Here is an 18,952-nt window from a genome sequence, read left to right as displayed (position 1 = left end):
CAAAAAACCGAAGTGCAATACAAATAATATGTAATGAACTGGGAGGATGTCCGCGATGTGTCACATGCGTAATATATGGCCTGAGGATGTTATTCAAATAAATTATAGATTGTGCTGAAAAACGGTAACGTTCGCACAGAAAATCATCAGGAAATGATAAAATGTCCAAACGCGCTCTGATCACTCTCTCCCGGCGGTGAGCTCTGCGGAGAATTTGGGCTTCACGATCTACTGGCTCTTCAAGGAAGGAGCACGCCATGTCCGACACTTCCTACTGTCAGGTTTCCGACAAAGGGGCGGAGACAGTCAGGGTTAGTTGTAGTAAACCTGCTAGGGGGCAGGTTAGCTTCACGGAGTGTGTCGTCATAGTGACTCACTGAGGCTTCAGCTGAACTCGCTTTGTGAAACCGAAAAACCAGAGTTTTCGTTAACTCAGGGTATACTTACTCAGTTTTTCCACTAAACCGGCTTCCTGAAACAGGGCCCAGAACAGGAAAGTGATGAACATAAACACCCACACAAATACACACACACACACACACACACACACACACACACACACACACACACACACACACGTCTACACACACACAGATTCAGAATGAAGTGAAATACACACATGAATACATGTGCACTCGTTGATTGAGTGAGAAATGACGCACACACACATACACATGCACACGCTTGTGCAATGAAGAGTGATCCACACGCACACACACATACACGCTGATGCAATGAAGAATGCTTTGCTTATGCCGATATGCAAAATGCTGCACACAAACATCCCAATGCATAATTTTATGAGGAGCCATTGATTACCATTGATTACTTAGAATGTGTTATATGTCACTCAGAGGGCATTTATGTAGATTTTAGGAATAAGGTCTTAAACGGTTTGGTTATGAAAACCATGTCTGTGCGTGATGTCTGTTTATGGCTCAAGGCCTTGACTGAATTCTTTGCTGTGCTCCACACAGCCCTGGTGAGGAACAGTGCCACAGAGTGAAAAATGATGAATTAATAGTGTAAGTTTAGGTTGGAGTACGGCATTTTCTGTGATTGAGATTTAATTCAAGGAGGAACAAAAGGTTCTCATTCCCACACGATATTGTCCCGGCAGGAAGCAAAATGTTCCTGTGAACTTCTGGTTGATTGTTTGGTTTTGCTTAGCGCTAGCTTGATTTTATCAGTGAGCTTTGGCTTGTGTTCTTTCTCGTAAGCGAGAGAGGGATAGTTTTATGCTTGGACATGTCTGCAACGGGCCCTAGTTTGTGTTATTGTTGTTAGTGTTTTGTTGGTTATGTCTGTTTTCGTTTTTGTTACAGTGCACTGAGATAAAAAAATCTGAGAGGTGTGATCCACCGGTGGTGATATTTTGATATTTTGTGAGTTCATGATTTAACAATCAGCTCTTTAAACCAGGCCTGAAAGATTGAAACTTAAAGCGCTATGAAATATTCTTACAAAAACAGTTGCAAAGTGTGCTTCTCCATGATTGTAATTGGCTTGAGAGAAATTCACTTATATGGGACACTGATCACATGAGAAGTCCTGAGTCTAAAAGGATTGCAGCGAGTCAATCCAGAACAAAAGAACAAAGAATTGTTTTCCTTTTAAAATGATGACGTCATCTTGCTGGTGATGGAGGCTCGAATAGGTTGCGTGGGAGACTCCATTATCAGCAACATCTGGTATGAATGTGTGTGGAGGTATGCATGTGAATGGACTGTGATGGACTGACGACTAAAAGTTTTGACTGACTTGATACTGAGACAATGACTGCACCCACTTTAAATGCCAATAAACAATTCACCCAGCGGACAAGAGAAGGGTGGATGCTTCGCTTTGTTTTGTTTTGTTTTTTCAGGAGCAGGAGGATAAGAGAGACTGGAGGAGGAGACTGTAGCTTCACATAAGTATGAACTGCAGACTTAACACTTTGGTTGCTGATTTTGAGTTGATGATGTTTGCATTAAAGAAAACTGTGCTATATTAGCTGTGTTTTGATGAAGGTATCATGTTATATTATTGGGAATGCCAAATGCTACAGTGGAGAAAACTTTTGATATCACTCATGACTGGAATATGTTACTATTAACCATAGCAGGCCACTGTAAAAAAGTCAATTAAATTTTATAGAGGAAAATCGCCAAAACTTTAACAATACCTATGAATGACTGGCCACATTCAGAATAGAGATATGCAATAACAAACATTGGTCCACGTGATTTAGGTTCTCGCTTGAAATAGTAAGTTATTAAATGTAGAATATAATTGACAGGGACATTTGATAGGATGTGGTACTGCAAAAGAACAAGAGCAAAGTAAATAAAGAAAAATATTGTGTTTAGTTTGGATAAATTCAAACACTCAGAGGATCAATATGAAATAAAACATATGCAAAATTTGTATGAAGTACATGACTGATAACTGTTCTGTCCTGAGCTTTTGTTTCTATAGCACCCACTTGACCACACCAACAGTTTCTCGCCACCAACAGGGGGTATTTGCAAAGAATAGGGAGGAATATCATCAAAACTGGGAAAGGTAAGCCCCGAAGGGGGTGATGACACCATAACTTTCACTTATGGTCAAATTCTTAAAATTTGACCCCAAACTTGAAAATTCTTCAAACATTTAGAGACAGAGGGGATAAACATAATGTCGCAAACCACATAAGGATGGAGCATTTGAATCGATAAGATGGTGAAATAACACGCAGTAAAATTTGGATCATGTTGATTATGTTTATTCCAGTGTGCAGAGGAGTCAATTCCCTTCACAAAGTTTATAAATTCACTGGAACCAAAATTAGGAGCACCCGGTGCTGCAAGAGTTAATAGTCACAATACCCAAGGATAAGCACAAGAGCATGACTGATATGATGGGACTGGGATTTTGCTACACTTAATTATTGCAGACACAACTAAAACTATAACTGAAACTAATAAAAACTAAACTAAACTAGCAAACAATTGGTAAAAACTGATTAAAACTGATATAAAATTGAAAATCTGAAGTCGAAGCTGAATAAAAATAAAAACGAATGAAAATTGCAAAACTATTACAACCCTGGTCCAGACTAAGATGGCGTTGGACATCTTCAGGGCAGAAAAGGGTTGGTGTGACCAAGGTGTGGTTTGGCTTGTTGTATGTACATTTCAAAATGTTACAGCTCTGGATGGACCAGTTACCAGGGCATGGAAGGATGACAGACTTTATTACATGAGGAGAAGGGAAATTACCGGGATTGAAGATCCTCAGGGATGACAAGGCTGGAGCAACGGTACTCGAGAGAAGAATTTCTGATACTTTCTGAGATAAGATGTCACTAACCTTCTCTTTTAATTGTCTAGCTCCAATGAATTGACACATGGGAGTGTGTCAAAAAGGGGGAAGTTGAGTCTGAACATCAAACAATGGTTTTATGAACATCTGATGACTCTATTTGTGTGTTTAATAATTTAGGTATGGTAAAACTTAAGCTTATAAGGGGTAGACTTAGAAATGGTTCATTAATTTTTGATTTCTTTTACACACACATAGATTATTATTAGAATAAGTCCTGAACATAATATTTTAAACCAAATTTGAATCATTAGAACAACAATGGATAACAATATTAGATTATCAAGGCTAGGGAGAGAGGTGTTTTGGTTTTCTGTCTCTTGCAGAGAAAGGAAGAGACACCAGATGGGGACACGGAGATGTGAGGACCCTTCACAGCAGAGACAGATGTAGGGACTGCCGAGACAGCAACTGGGGTCAAGTGTCATGGCATGTTTGGGCTCCTGGAGAACATGGATCCCACAAACACAGCAATAACCATGAAGGGGTTGGCGAAAACCAGGAACATCAGACCAACGAGGTTCAAGAGGCTCTTGGCAAAAAGGGGGACACGGCGGTGACCCCAAAACACACAGATCTTTGTTTGAAATCAGGGCAGAATAATCCCCTGAACTGTGCAACGACCAAAGGGTGGTCTAACCCCGGAGGTCGAAGAAAGAAGCTGAGAATCACCCAACTGGAAGACACTGGTAGCTGCAGCAATAAAAATAAAGGTTAAAAGCTCCTTAGACAGAGGTTCTAGTCTAAGTACGTTTGAAAGGTATAAGGGGGCATTAAAAAGGGGGGAAAACTGGAGCACCAAAATAAAGCTGTGGGAGAATTGGGGAGTGATGGGAGTGTCATCTGTAACTGCTGTTATGGTTGTAAATCTAACTTTGCTTGCATCTGAACTGCGTGAACACAGAGGTCATCCCACATATGGTTAAAGGGGGACAGAGGGCCTCAGGACCAAGGAGAACTGGACCTTGCAATGCTGGAGTGTATGTTGTAAGTGATCTCTTTGAAGAAAAGAGATCAAAGGGGGAATTGTGATATTATTCTGTTATCATATGTTACCTTATATATGTAATCAAAGTAGTTGAAGTATGATACTGCTGTAGATCATATTATACCCTTTAACATAGAGTGTGTGATCAGTATGTAGTCTTAGTTTGCATTATACTTCTGACTTAAAAGAGTGTGAAAATCATTAGATCTATTGGATTGACCTGTATTACTCGACACTGTTGAATGTGTTACACTGTTTCTTGACATTTCATACTGCTGAATCATGAAGAGAATGTTGTGTGCAGAGGACCTTGTGCCGATAATAGAAGAGACAGACCACATTCCATACCCCCACCTTTCAGAAGAGCAGAAAGACAGGGAGCCGAGGTCATAACTTAGGCGCCGTAAAAGAGAAAGAATGTGAATATTTAGGCTTTTACGACTAGGTGGGGGCCACTAGAGACTATAAAAAGCTGAGCAACCCGTCACCATTTTGAGACTTGCTGTGACCCTCTTCAGGCATGTCTCCCCATCATGATGGTCCTTATGCTCTTAAGTGTTGAATTGTATGGAAATAAATGATTGTTGATTGAGCATTTATACACCGAGTATTGTCCTTCCTTCAGCCCAAAGATTCAAAGAATTGGGAGATTTCAACACTGCTTTGATGCACTGTGGTATGAGGTGCTAAACTGTTGACAGTGTTGGGAAGGTTAATTTTAAAATGTATTCCACCAAAGATTATAGAAGTAATGTATTCTGAATACTTTACAACTACATGAATGTGCTATTGCTGTGTGATTTATTACTATTACTGAAGGCTACTCGCCATACCAACACCAACTAGATGTTAAAATCTTAATATAAATGAGTAACAGTAGGTGGACATTAGGTAAGGCTGCACTTTTTGCAGCGATCTCGTGTAGAAAACTATTCCGCGCATAGATAAAACAGGTCAGCAGCTCCGAACCGTAGTAAAGGGACCTCTGGCTAATACGTCCGGTTCGTGTCGGGCTCGTAGCTGAAAACTAGCTTTACTTTGTTGTCTGGGTCAACTTTGCTAGTGAGAGACAGAGAGAGGCGTTGAAAGGCTGCTCCAACGGAACTTATTGTTTCGGAGGAAAACATGAACATGGTGTACAGTCGAGTCTTAACAGCTTCCTTACAGCTGGTCTCGTCAGGTACTCTTTTTGGCTTTAGTGGTTGTTATTATTATATTTACATGCTCCCAGCTCCCGTTTCTGCTCCGTGACAGCTGTACTTTTCCTTTTTCTCCCTCCTCGCTCACAGACACATAACGGGTATGGCAGTCCATTCTCCCTGCAGCACGGACTACACTGCCCATGAGGCTACATTGTTTAGGGCGATGCCTGTAACACTCTGCTATTGCCTTCATATTAAATCATTTTTGTATAATAATTTTTAGAGGCTCTTATTGCGTGTTTTGTTTGGGTTTCCACCGGCGTGGAATTACCAAAAAATAGAGAGACCATAGCCTAACATATGAAACAGGTAAATACCGCCATGTAATCCATTTATTTCAACAAACTAACTGTATTCTCAATATCACCTATTGAACAGTAATTGTAACGGATACATTTACTCATATTTTGTATTTTAAATACGTAACGCCGGTGCATGTATTATGTTACTGCCCAACACTGCCTGTTGAGATCCTGAGATCCGCTCCTAGAACACCGACCTCCAACTCCTGAAGAGACACGGGTGTCCCTAAATTTAGCAAATATTAGCTTCAGGCTAGCTTGCTACGACGAATAGGCTAATACCAGCATTTTACCACAACTTCACCAGATGTAGCTAAAAAAAACTAAACTAATGTCCAGCCCAGTGGGACAGCAAGAAAAGATGACAAAAAATGATTACTTACTTGCGGTTTGGAGGTTCAAGCTGAAATTGAAGCAGCCATTGAAAGACGGGAAGAGACAAAGATGGCAGCTTGGTCAGCACTAGTGAGAAGGGTCTGGCTGCAGCCACTGTGGAGCTCCACACTAACCGGAAACACGTGACCTCCACAGTAGCCGGAAGCACGTGACCTCCACAGTAGCCGAAAGCACGTGACCTCCACAGTAGCCGTAAACACGCATGGATACTGTGGAAGTCTTGCAAGTTGATCGCAAAGGTTGGTTAAGTCTTTCTTAAATAAATTTGTCGTTAGTGATTTCATAATTCTAGGAATCGTCTAGTTTTCTTACAATGATCACGTTGCCACTTTTTTTGCGTTACAACAACATTCCTCCTTATTTTAATGTTTTTTCATCGTGCTCCATGGCAGAGAAACACACAAATATGCTTTTTCCTGGGCCTGGTTTAAGTAAGAGAGCTGGATTAACGGCTTCTGTGGGCGAGAAGAAGCAAAAACCACATTTTGCATTAGAGTATGATTTATTGTTGGCGTCAGAGATGCAAAATAACGAATACTTCAATACTGTACTTAAGTAGAATTTTCTGGTATCTTTACTTTACTGCTGTACTTTTTTGTGCCTACTGTATACTTCTTTATACTTCTACTTCTCACATTTTAGCACGCGTATCTGTACTTTGTAATCCGTACATTTGTAAATCAGCCCCCCACACGCGTGCTTTGGATGCAAGATTACTTCAAAATTTTGTACATAAATTATATTTTAGACCCTGTACTTCTTACTTCGACTTGACTAAAAAGTCGAATCGGTGCTTTCTAAACAGAGGTATCTAAACTGTAGTAAGGAACGTGTGTACTTGTGACACCTTTGGTTAGCGTCAACACTGTAAATTTCGTCACAAACAGATTTAGATATTTATCAATACTTCTATTCGTCATTCTTTTCTGTACAGCCTTTTTATTGCCCAGATTTTAGTTAGCCTCTGTTCAATTGACTGTTATATGTCAATAGAAACATGTCTCACAAATTAAAGTGTCTTGTAAAATATTTGTGGGGTTTTTTTCAAGGATTTTCTTCCCAAATCTATTACATGTCACCTGTAAATTGTTATTTCTGCTAAAACCTTAACTTAAATGTGTATATGGTGTTTATCTGTTTCTCTCTCTGTTTTAGATGCACACATCAATCTGGAATTCGGGCTTAAAGCCAGAATTGCAGGAATGCAACACGTGTTGCAGAGGACTCTTTCACTGCCCTCTGTGCCCCACTTTCAGCCCTACTGTCAGGGCAAAGATTGAGGAGCATCTAAGTGTGCATATAAAAAAATGCTTTGCCTTTCAAAGGTATGTTTGTAATAAATATACTTTATAGTTATAAATATGCACTTTTTTAGGCACTTCTGCAGTATCTTTGTTGACTTAAAAGTTGCTGTTGATATTGTACAGTTCAGTTCATTCATCTGCAACAAAAATAGTGTTTTTATAAAATATATTTTTATTTACTTTTCACCACTTTCCTTGACATAAGTTTTGTGATCCATACCATTTTGCTTTCATTATTGAGGTTGGCTTGGATGTTTTTGTTAACATGTACAATCTGATTGTTAGACAAATTGATTGCATTCTATACAACTACATTTAAATTACATCTGTTTGTTTGTTTGTTTGTTTGTTTTTTTCTCTTACAGATAAAATGATATGCCGGTGCAGGCTGCCTTGTAGGACAACAGGACACTTTCACTGCCCTGTCTGTAATCTTACAATCATACGGCGTGGGGATATGGCAAGGCATTTATTGTCTTGTCAGCATTCTTCAATACCAAGTCAGCCACCATTATCAGGACTGCTCCCCGCTGAACTCTCCGAGGAGACCCGTATTCCTCCGGCAGTACTCTTCGAGGAGCCCCGTCTCCCCCCCAAGGTTTTGTCTTTGGGATCTGAACCATTTTCTGAGTCTTTGTTAGAACATTCATATGCTCTACCCTCTGTGTTCAATAAAACTGCAGCTGATGGAAAGTCCATGAAAATGACATGCCTCACTGTGGCCTTACTCTTCGTAGCTCTGGCAAGCTATTTGCACACTGGAGAGAGGAAGCCAAAGCTGTGCTTGAAGGACAACACGTGCCCATTTTCAGACTGAAAAAGCGCAAGTTCCAGGAAGTCAGTCAGGTCAGTATTCACTTTAAACAGTAGTGTAATTACATGGTTAGTGACATTTGAATAACTGTTAAAAAACTGTTCTGCAACAGAGAAATAACTATGTTTTCATCCCCATTTGCCTGACACAGGAGCCAGCAGTTGTTGAAGATCTGCGTCCTGCTGTGCACTGGGTTGTCCAAAATAAGGCACTTTTCCGTGGACATGTAACAATGCCCAAATATCTGTCCTTAAATCAAGGGGACCAGCAGAGGGTCTTAATAGACATGTCAGAGGAAGAAGACACTGGAGCAAGGGACTTGTTCCTCTTTGTTTTTCAGTTTGCAGAGGACATGGAGCTCTTTTTGAAAGCATGTGCTGATGAGCAGGGGCTAAGGGTCAGTGCTATGTTTGACATGTAATGGACAAATGAAGGCACTGGCTGTGTTTGTTTGTTTGTTTAATATGTTGTTGTTGTTTTTTGTTTTGTTTTTTGCATAGTACAAAATTCCAATTAAACTTATTTCAAAATGTTGTTCACTTTATTCTGTGTCCATACTTATAATAAAGGATTACAGTGTAACAGCATTAAATGTAAATGTAACAGCATTTTTTTTTAAACTTGTAATTTCAAAATAAAAAGCTTATTGTTGATATTAATAGTAAAGAATTGCAATCAATAATATTTTTATACATTTTAAACATTAACACTCTGGATTCTATCCTGGCTATCTGTGGACACGTCACTTATTCTTTTTTTTGACTACTGCACTGCAGTGGACCAAAAGAATGACACGGGTTTGATCTTAAGGATCTAATAGTTGTGTGTGTTGTGCATGACATTGCCACACAAATATGTATTTGCAAGATAGAGTAGAATAAATTATGACGCATGAAATATTACATAGGCTGCAGTGAATTTCTGTTGATACAGCCTATTGAGCTTTGAGTTTCCCAGTCAAACTTAGCTTTGAAGCACCTGCTAAAAACACTTTTACTCTTGTACATTTCATAACAAGACACCATAGCGGAAATATTAACAAAATATATATTATTAAAAAATTCAAAGCTGCACATACAGCAACAAACACCGTTAGTAAATGTGTCCTGGAGTTTATGCAGGTGCAGAAAGTGCTGCTGCTGTAAGTCAGCCTAACAGCTTCCAGATCAATTATTTTTCTGGAAAGATGGTAGGAAGGGCATCACTGCTCATTTCTACAGTCTCCCAGATCTTGGAATACAATCCCTTTGTACCATGAAACCACTTCGCAGTACTAGGATTCCACTAAAACCTATAAAGAGAGTGATCCTGGAAGAAATGGGGCACACACTAGTGACCTCAACAATTGCAAGACAGCCTTTTCCCCGATGCTCAGATGGGGAAAAAAAGGAAGTTTCATGAAAACATTAGGACTTTATCACCGTTTTATCTGAAAAGTTAATGGTAATATATAACCTAACTGGCTATAAAGAGTAAAAAATTTAGATACACTTTTGATTTTGATGAAAAGAACTGGTGCTATTTTAAAGAGTCACGTCGGTAAAAGTAGAAAAATGTTTTAAGAAATCTACATTTTATAGCATTTTGTGAACATACACAAAAAGTGGCCATTTTTGGCAACAAACAAGCTGAGAGAGAGTTTTATATTTTTGGCTCTCCTTGAACAAAAATAATAGTGCATAATAATCAATGTTGATGTTAATCAATTAGATGTCCCAGACACTACTATTAATAATACAGCAGCCCCTCGTTTATCGCTGGTGTTACGTTCTAAAAATAACCCGCGGTAGGTGAAATCCATGAAGTAGCCAACTTTATTTTTTACAATTATTATAGATGTTAAGACTGTGAAACCCCTCACTACATGCTTTATACACTTTTCTCAGACAGGCATTAACATTTTCACACTTTTCTCTTTTGTTTAAACACTCTTAGAGTTCAAACCTTCGTAGAAACATGAGTCCAGTATTATGGAATGAAACCTAAAGGTGCATTTGAGGGTGCAAAACGTTTCGTCGGCATTGTTGTGTTTGTTTGGGAGAAAACTTCCAAACATACAGTACAGCACTTCAGAGTTACACTGCTAGCGATCGAAGATTTATGTAAATTCGACAAGCTAAACGCATTCTGTACTGTACAGCAGGAGTCCCCAAGCTTTTTGCACCACAGACCACTTTAATGTCAGACAATATTTTCAGGGAACGACCTTTAAGGTGTCGCAGATAAATACAACAAATGAATAAAAAAAAGAAACTGTGGTATTTTGTAAATATAATAATAAACGTGACTTGAGCTGTGCGCCAACAACAATGACAGTGACATCCTCCTCTCTGCTTTTTAACGCTCTCTGGTCGCTATGGTAACGCGTAAATAGTTCTTTCAAAATAAGACACAGAAACTACAACCATACATTTCACACCGGAGGATCAACTCTCCCGGAACGGTACCAAAGGACTCACGGACCGGGACCGGTCCGTGGGCCTATTAGGGACCGCTCCTGTACAGGAGACACTGGATTAGATTGATTGACAATGGTCTACAGCAATCAGAATGCACAACGCGATGTACTGTAAAAATAATAATAAATCAGCAAAACAGCAAGTGTCACTTTTGGCCACGAACAAGTTAGGGGATGGTGAATTTTTTTTGAACAAACCCAGAGTGTTAAAAAAACACCCCACTTAAAACCATTTTATAGTAACAAAAACGCAATTTAGTTGTCGCTGTCAAAGTCGATTTAACCGAAGTTATGTGTTTACGGCGAGTGTGGAGGTCACGTGTTTCCGGTTACTGTGGAGGTCACGTGTTTCCGGTTACTGTGGAGGTCACGTGTTTCCGGTTACTGTGGAGCTCCACAGTGGCTGCAGCCAGGTCCTCTTGGCACTAGTGGCCTCTATAATATATGCAAATACATGCGGGCCGGAAACCCCCCCCCCCCAGCGCGCCCCCGAACGCCAAAACAGTGCCAGCAGATTGAAACTGAAAAATGGTTTGATACCGAAAAAAATTGGATTGAAACCGAAAAAAAAAATTGTAAGCGAAAACAAAAAAATTACAGTTTCAATTAATTGTTTTTCACTATCAATTTTTTTTTCGGTTTCAATACAAGATTTTTCAGTACATTTATTTCAGTTACAATATTTTTTTTCGGTTTCAATCCATTTTTCGGTTTCGTTTCAAGGTGGCATCGTTCTGATTCCATAGACTTCTGCTCCTGAACCTGTGCGCACAGCGTCTGCAGGTAATGTAACTTTATTTAGGTAACTTTATTTATACCCAAAGGCAAGGTAAATTTGCTTTACAGAAAAATGACAGCATTTGACATCCCTTTAAAAACACACATACCTAGTAAATATATAAAACTCACTGTGACACATGCTTTAATATTTTGAATCAAAAACAGTTCTTATTTAATTCAGTGACAGCAACGGGGACAAAGCTATTTTTATAACGCTTTGTCCTGCATCTCGGAAATAGAAACCTCCGTCCTGAGGGAAGAAGCTGAAATTCACCCCTTAGAGGATGGGAACCATTTTTAAGGATTGATAAAACCATCCTCTGTACCTGCTCAGAGTACAGGGAGGCTAAACAAGACTGTGGCTCACCTATCAGACGACTGGACCATCTCACTATCTGATTCAGAGAGTTTTTCTCTGTGACAGAGGTCTGACCGAACCATGCCACCAAACAAAAGGATAAAACAGACTCAATAAAAGAACGAGAAAAAAAAAGATAAAATTTTTTGGTCAATGTGGAAATGAACAAGTTTCCTAAGGCAATAAAGGTGCTGGTGACTGTTGTATGCTCACCTTATTACTAAATTAGGCAGAGCACTCTGAATTGAATCAGGACATAAAGCACGGTCTTTATGTTGCTTTATTGAACACTGTCCATCTTACAACTAGCCACTTAACGGGGCTTCCTTCCGACAACAACATCCGGTTCAAAGGTCATCACCTTAAGACATAGCCATATCAATACATGACATCCCCCTTTTCCTTAGACTCAAACTTTAGTTGTAATAACTTTGATGTCTTTTTTTTTTTTTTTTCAACACTGAACATTCTTCTTGTCTTACTTTCTAACAAGTATATAATCTAACTGTCTCACCACACATGTACCTTTCTTTTTTCAATATATACATGTCAAAATACACATATGAACTTGAAACTTGCCAACTTTAAGTTACCTCTTCACCTTAACATATTATAGTTCATTTCACCACAAAATCACGAAACCTCTCGGGTATCTTTTTAGCCCTCTGTGATCTACTTGGTCTCTCTGGCCCCTGGGAGCCCTCTTGTGGTGTTGGAGTGAAGGTGTCAGTCTTTGTGGGTGTTTCACCTTCCTCCCTTTCAGGTATTGTGTCATAGTGTCCTTCTCTGGTCTCATTCGTCTCGTATTTCTTCACATGTGTGGTATTCCGGTGATAGCGAGCTCCTGTTGGTGATTCAATAATGACTTGGTTTCCAGTTCTGCTTACAACTTTGTGTGGTGTTGCGTTGAATGGTGTTGTAAACTTGTCCACTTTGTCTTGTTGAACCAGCACTGTGTCTCCCGAGTCAACTTTTGAATACTCAGCTCCCCTTCGTTCATCAGCATAAGTCTTTGATTTTCCCTTCTGTTCAGCGTCTCTGTCACGCACGTCCAACTCCGTTGTTTTTGCCTCACTGATGTTCGGTAACTTTCCTCTCATTTTGCGGTTGAACAGTAGTTCTGCCCGACTTTTACCCGTGGTTGGATGTTCAATGCTGCGATACACTGTTACATATTTTCTTAGCTCTCGCTTCCAGTCAAGTCCTTCGGCTTGTGCGATCCTGATTCTTTTCATCAATGATGCATTTTGCCGTTCCACTTCTCCATTTGCTTGAGCCCATTTTGGTGTAGTTCTTATATGTTTGATTCCATTAGTTTCACAATATTCTCTGAACAGCTCAGATTTGAACTGTGGGCCGTTATCAGATTTGATTGTAACTGGTAGCCCATGTCTGCTAAATATACAGTCAATAGAGTCGATGACTTTTTCAGCAGTTGTAGATGACATTACATCATACTCATAGTACCGACTGTAGTAATCTATCAGTACAAGTATTGAGTGGTTCGAAGGTAGTGGTCCCAGTAAGTCTACCGCCACATCTCGCCATGGTCCATCTGGTAAAAGTGTGTTTCTCAGTGGTTCAGGTGGATCTGGTCTGGCTACTATTTGACATCCGTGACAAGCTTTACAAAACTTTTCTGCAGCTTTGTCCATCCCTGGCCACCAAACTTTTGTTCTGAGATGCTGTTTGGTTCCAACAATTCCTAAATGTCCTTCATGAGCTAGTGACAGTGCTTGAGCTCTGAGGTTTTCTGGCAATACAATGCGAGTTCCCCGCAAAACTATGTAGCCGATGACACACAGTTCATTTGCAATGGGTGCATATGTTTTGCATTTTTCAAAGTGTCCGTTTTCAATAGCTCTTCGCACTTCTGTTAATTCTGAGTCTGTAGCAGAGGCTTCTTCAACCTCTCTTGACGTGAGTGCTTTTGGAGTAGCATTAACTGCAACAAATCTCACGTATTCTTCAGATTCATGCTTATGTATCTCTTTTGACGTGGTGTCAGCCAGCAGTCTTGACAGTGAATCCGCAATGTTTTGCTTTCCCGCAATGTGCACTACTTTAAAGTCATATGGTTGCAGTCTGAGAACCCATCTTTCTATGCGTGCACAAGGTTTAGATTTCTGGCTGTATATGACCTCTAATGGCTTGTGGTCTGTGATGAGGTCAAACTTCCTGCCATACACATATGGATGTAGTCTCTCACATGCCCATACCAGTGCTAGGGCTTCTCTTTCTGTTTGAGAATATCTTCGCTCACAGTCTGTTAAACTCCGACTTACGTAGCACACTGGTACCTCTTCTCCGTTCTGTATTTGTATTAGCACTGCGCCCAAGCCTACAGGGCTTGCATCTGCTATGACTCTGGTTGGGGCTTCTTTGTCAAAATAGGCTAGGGTACCTGCTCTGGCTAACTCAGTCTTTAGTCTTTCAAATGCTTGCTTTTGTTCTGGCCCGAATGTAAACATAGTTTCTTTTCGAGTTAAACGTCTTAGTGGTTCAGAGAGTGTAGCAAACTGTGGTATGAACCTGCTACTGAAGCCTACCAGTCCAAGAAAGCTTCTCACCTCAGTAGCATTCTTCGGTTCTCGGGCTTCCACCACAGCTCTCACTCTTTCTTCAGTCGGGCCGATGCCTTTCTGTGTCAGCAGTATTCCCATGAACACGAGTCTGTCCATGGTGAACTGACACTTCTCTGAGTTTAGTGTCAGGCCACAGTCAGAGAGTCTCTTCATCACAGCATGCAGGCGCTTATCATGTGTTTCTTGGTCTGGCGCGTGTATGATTACGTCATCTGAAATGTTCTCAACTCCTTCAATGCCAGCTAGTGCATTGGCAATCTCATGCTGATATTGCTCACTAGCTGATGAGACTCCAAATATTAGCCTTTTGTACCGGTATACTCCGTTGTGCACTGCAAATGTAGTTATCTCTCTTGACTCCGGGGTAAGCTCTAGTTGATGGTATCCCCACTTGAGATCGAGTTTGGTGAAGATTGCAGAGCCGTTTAGTCCTTGCAAGATTTCATCCACAGTGGGTATGGGGTATCTTTCCCTGATTATTGCCTCATTTGCTTTTCTCATGTCTAAGCACATTCTGATATCTTTGTCACATTTCTTTGGGAGTACCACTACAGGATTTACCCAAGGTGTAGGTCCTTCTACACGTTCTATAATGTCCATGTCAATTAGTTCATTGATCTTTTTCTCCACTGCATCCCTCAAATGATAAGGTATGCGCCTCAGTGGCTGTGCTACTGGTTTCACATTTGGATCAATGTACAGGCTGATCTGTTTGGTGTTTAGTTTTCCTACTCCTTTGAACACTTTTGGATACTTTTCTTTAAGAGTGTGCTTTAAATCTGTGACAGCCGCCACATTTTCACCTATTTTCAACACTCCTAACTTTATGGCAGTCTTTTTCCCCAGGAGTGGTTCACCATTACCTCTAATCACAATAAATTCAGCCTCTTCAGTCCTGTCACCAATCTTGATTTCACATCTGAATGCGCCTTTAACCGTGAGTGCCTGTGCTGAGGAATATGCATATAAATTCCTCTGCTCTTTGGGTACATATGAGTGACATTTTATCTTTTCAGCTTTTAGCTTTTCCCATATGTTTTCTCCCATCACATTACTTGTAGCTCCAGAGTCAACTAACATTTTCAACTCTATTCCCCCAACAGAAAAGGTAAGTTTCTCAGGTATATTATCATCATTTACAGTAAATGCATAATCATCTTGTTCAACAGCATTCACATTTTGTTTCTTTTGTCTTTTTGTACGACACATTTTTGAAAAGTGGTCCTTACCATTACACTTGTGACATGTTTGTCCTCGTGCTGGGCATTTGGGATCTTTGCCCATGTGGTCAGTATAACCACACCTGTAACACTGTCTTTCTGTTTTATTATCATCTTTCATTTTTCCTTTTGGTCTGTTGTTCTTCTCTTTCTTTGCTGTAAAAATCCGGCTGACCGTGTCCTCTCCTTTCTTTTCCCCGGTGACGCTCATCGCCGCCATCTGCTCCTCCACACGTTCACAGTGTGAAGCCACCTCTAACGTGCGATTTAGAGTTAAGCCTGGACCCTCCTCAAGCAGCTTTCTCCGTACATATTCAGAAGTGCATTTACTCAGGATAGCGTCCCGTATCTGGTTATCATTGTCAGCTTGAAAGTCACAGTCTTTTGCAGCTCGCCTCAAACGTGTACAAAATTGTTGCACAGTCTCACCTGGTGTTTGGGACAATTTGTGGAAAGTTTGGCGTGCGTATGCTGCGTGTTGAGCGCAGTCACCGCAGCGCTGTAATCCTTTGCCTCTCCCGTCTGTGGTAGAGTGGAGAAGACGTCCTGCACGTCCTGTCCGGCCATGTGCAGTAGAAGAGCGGGTCTCCGCTGTATGATCGCGTCTGTAGCATCATCCGTCAAAATAAGACCTTTCCCATCAGCAAACAACTCGAAGGATGTTAACCAGCGCGTCCATCTCGGTCCGAGCGTAGCTGGATCCGTGTAGCAGGCGAACGGTTGAATACCCGACTTTTCCATGTTAGCCCACAAGTTTTTTTTTTCGCTAACACCGTGCCGCCGCTGGGTCTACTTCTCACAAAAACAAATCCAGGTCCGTGTCGTCCTCGTCGCCATTGTTGTATGCTCACCTTATTACTAAATTAGGCAGAGCACTCTGAATTGAATCAGGACATAAAGCACGGTCTTTATGTTGCTTTATTGAACACTGTCCATCTTACAACTAGCCACTTAACGGGGCTTCCTTCCGACAACAACATCCGGTTCAAAGGTCATCACCTTAAGACATAGCCATATCAATACATGACAGTGACCCTTTTTACAAACTGATTTGCAATTTTGATCAAAGTTCAGTTTTTCATTGATTATGGTCCCAAGATATTTATATGATTGTACTTGCTCTATTTTCTGACCTTTAATTAAAGTGACTCCGTGCCCATTTTGTTGTTTCCTAAAATCAACAACCATGTCTTTTGTTTTAGATATGTTCAGCTGGAGATAAGACTCCTCCCACCACTGAACAAAGTCATCAATGACTGGGCCGCGGTTAGTTTCACCCTCTTTCAGTAAGCTGACAATAACAGAGTCATCTGCATATTTAATAACGACCCTGTTTTCATGTCTGCCCTGACACATGTTTGTATAGAGAGTGAATAATAAGGGCGATAGGACGCAGCCTTGAGGAGAACCTGTGGAGGAGAACACTGGGTCAGACAGAACCCCATTTATTCTCACTCTTTGTGACCTGTCAGTTAGAAAATCTAAAATCCAGCCCACCAGGTTTTTCCTGATTTCAATTTGTTCTAAAAGTCTTTTAATTAAAATATGGGGCTGTGTTGTATTAAAAGCCGAAGAAAAATCAATGAAAAGAAGTCTTGCAAAAGTCCCTTTACTCTCTACATGTTTAAGAATCAGATTTAGTAAAGTCAAAAGTGCGTCCTCCACTCCTCTGTTGGGCCTGTATGCAAACTGCATTGGATCCAGCTGACCTTCAGTCTCTTCATAATCACATTTCTGAGGATTTTTTCAAAGACTTTCATGACAACTGAAGTGAGGCAACAGGCCTGAAGTCGTTTAGATTTAGGGACAGGAACCACGACTGCTTCTTTGCAAAGAGAGGGCACATGTTGTGTTTGCAAGGATTTGTTAAAAATAACCTGAAATATAGGCCTGAGTTCATCAGCACAAGATTTAATTAGGCGGCCACTAATATTATCAGGACCTGGCTCTTGTTCACATTGACTGTATGAAAGGCCTTTTTAACATCGCTGAGTTCAATGATAAAGTGCTGAGTATCTCTCAGTTTCTGTTTCAGTTCCCAAATATCCTCGCTGAAATCAGAAGAACTAAAACGAGCATAAAACATGTTTAAAGCATTTGAAAATCTCTGTCTGAATTAAAACATCTAAAATGACCTGACTGCTGCTCTGGGGATTTTGAAACCCTGCTATGGTTTTCATACAAGTCCAGGCAGACCCAAAAGTTTTTGCAGCAAATTTGCTTTCAAGAAGGTTTTTGTCTGTTTTGCTTTCAACATCTCGATTTTCATTTCCTTGGTAGCTGTCTGAAAATCGGTAACAGCCCCTCTTTAAAGGCCTGTCTCTTTTTCCTTAAACAGGATTTGACACTTTTAGTGACCCATGGCTTATTGTTAGCGTAAATTTTAACACGCTTACGGGGTATAATCATGTCTTTACAAAATACTGCACAGGAGCTAGTAACATCCACCAAAGCGTCGAGATCATCTCCACAAGACTGAAGACGGGGCTGTACGAAGTCACTTTATCTCTACAGGACTGTAAGCTGTCGTCTGTGAGGCGTGAGCGTGTTTGTTTGAACACAGTTCACGGTGGAGAACAGCTGCTGACATAATGTGGATCCGAAGATCCATAACTGGCCTACCTGGGGCTGAAAGTCTCCATAAATGCAGGCGTTTCGGCGGCTACACCGGCTTCCACGAGTGTGACGCTTATTTTGAGAAAATAATAGAATATACATTTATTTTTATATTTCAATATCACAATAATCTTCCAATGTAGAACTACAAGTTAAAAAAGAACTAACATAAATCAAATCCACTTCAGCTAAATACTTCTCATTTATTTCCATCTTATATGCTGTGACTGCAGCCATTCCCACATCTCTGTGAATGGGACTCATGGACATGGATCAGTGGTTGTTGATCAATGGTCCTGAGAATCTGCATAATTAAGATGAAGGAACGGAGCTCCCAGCCCATCGTTCCTGCAGCTGCTTTCAGTCTTTATGCAAATGTCCTGTTTGTAAGACTGAAACCTGCAGCTGAGACTGAAGACGTCACCTGATGATGACGACACGTTTCTCCCACAAAACGCTGCGTCCAGATGAACAGAACCAACAGACTCACTTTCCTGGATGATTGAGATGCATCAAGACTTCATTGTGTGTTACTTCTCATTCAGCACAGACACATTATTCCTGTTAGGTCATGTCAGCTG

The 18,952-nt window shown here is 40.5% G+C and overlaps 1 protein-coding gene and 1 long non-coding RNA gene across 2 annotated transcripts in view; both read left to right on the top strand.

Annotated features, from left to right (window-relative positions):
* LOC147336599 (protein NLRC3-like) overlaps positions 1 to 18,952 on the top strand; it is an 84,905-nt gene that overhangs the window by 37,935 nt on the left and 28,018 nt on the right. The window lies entirely within an intron of this gene.
* Positions 7,324 to 8,955, top strand: LOC147336601 (uncharacterized). Its single transcript, XR_015128647.1, has 4 exons — positions 7,324 to 7,561; positions 7,906 to 8,138; positions 8,278 to 8,386; positions 8,506 to 8,955. It is a non-coding gene; the product is annotated as an uncharacterized LOC147336601 (long non-coding RNA).

This window comes from Aulonocara sp. 'chitande type north' Nkhata Bay, linkage group LG3 (assembly GCF_057382095.1).
Source record: "Aulonocara sp. 'chitande type north' Nkhata Bay isolate Kocher_YH1m ecotype deep benthic linkage group LG3, A_spYH_male_GT1.1, whole genome shotgun sequence".
NCBI classification, from domain to species: domain Eukaryota; kingdom Metazoa; phylum Chordata; class Actinopteri; order Cichliformes; family Cichlidae; genus Aulonocara; species Aulonocara sp. 'chitande type north' Nkhata Bay.
The sequence above is the reverse complement of the archived record's forward strand: the minus strand, read 5'-3'. Positions and strand labels throughout refer to the sequence as shown.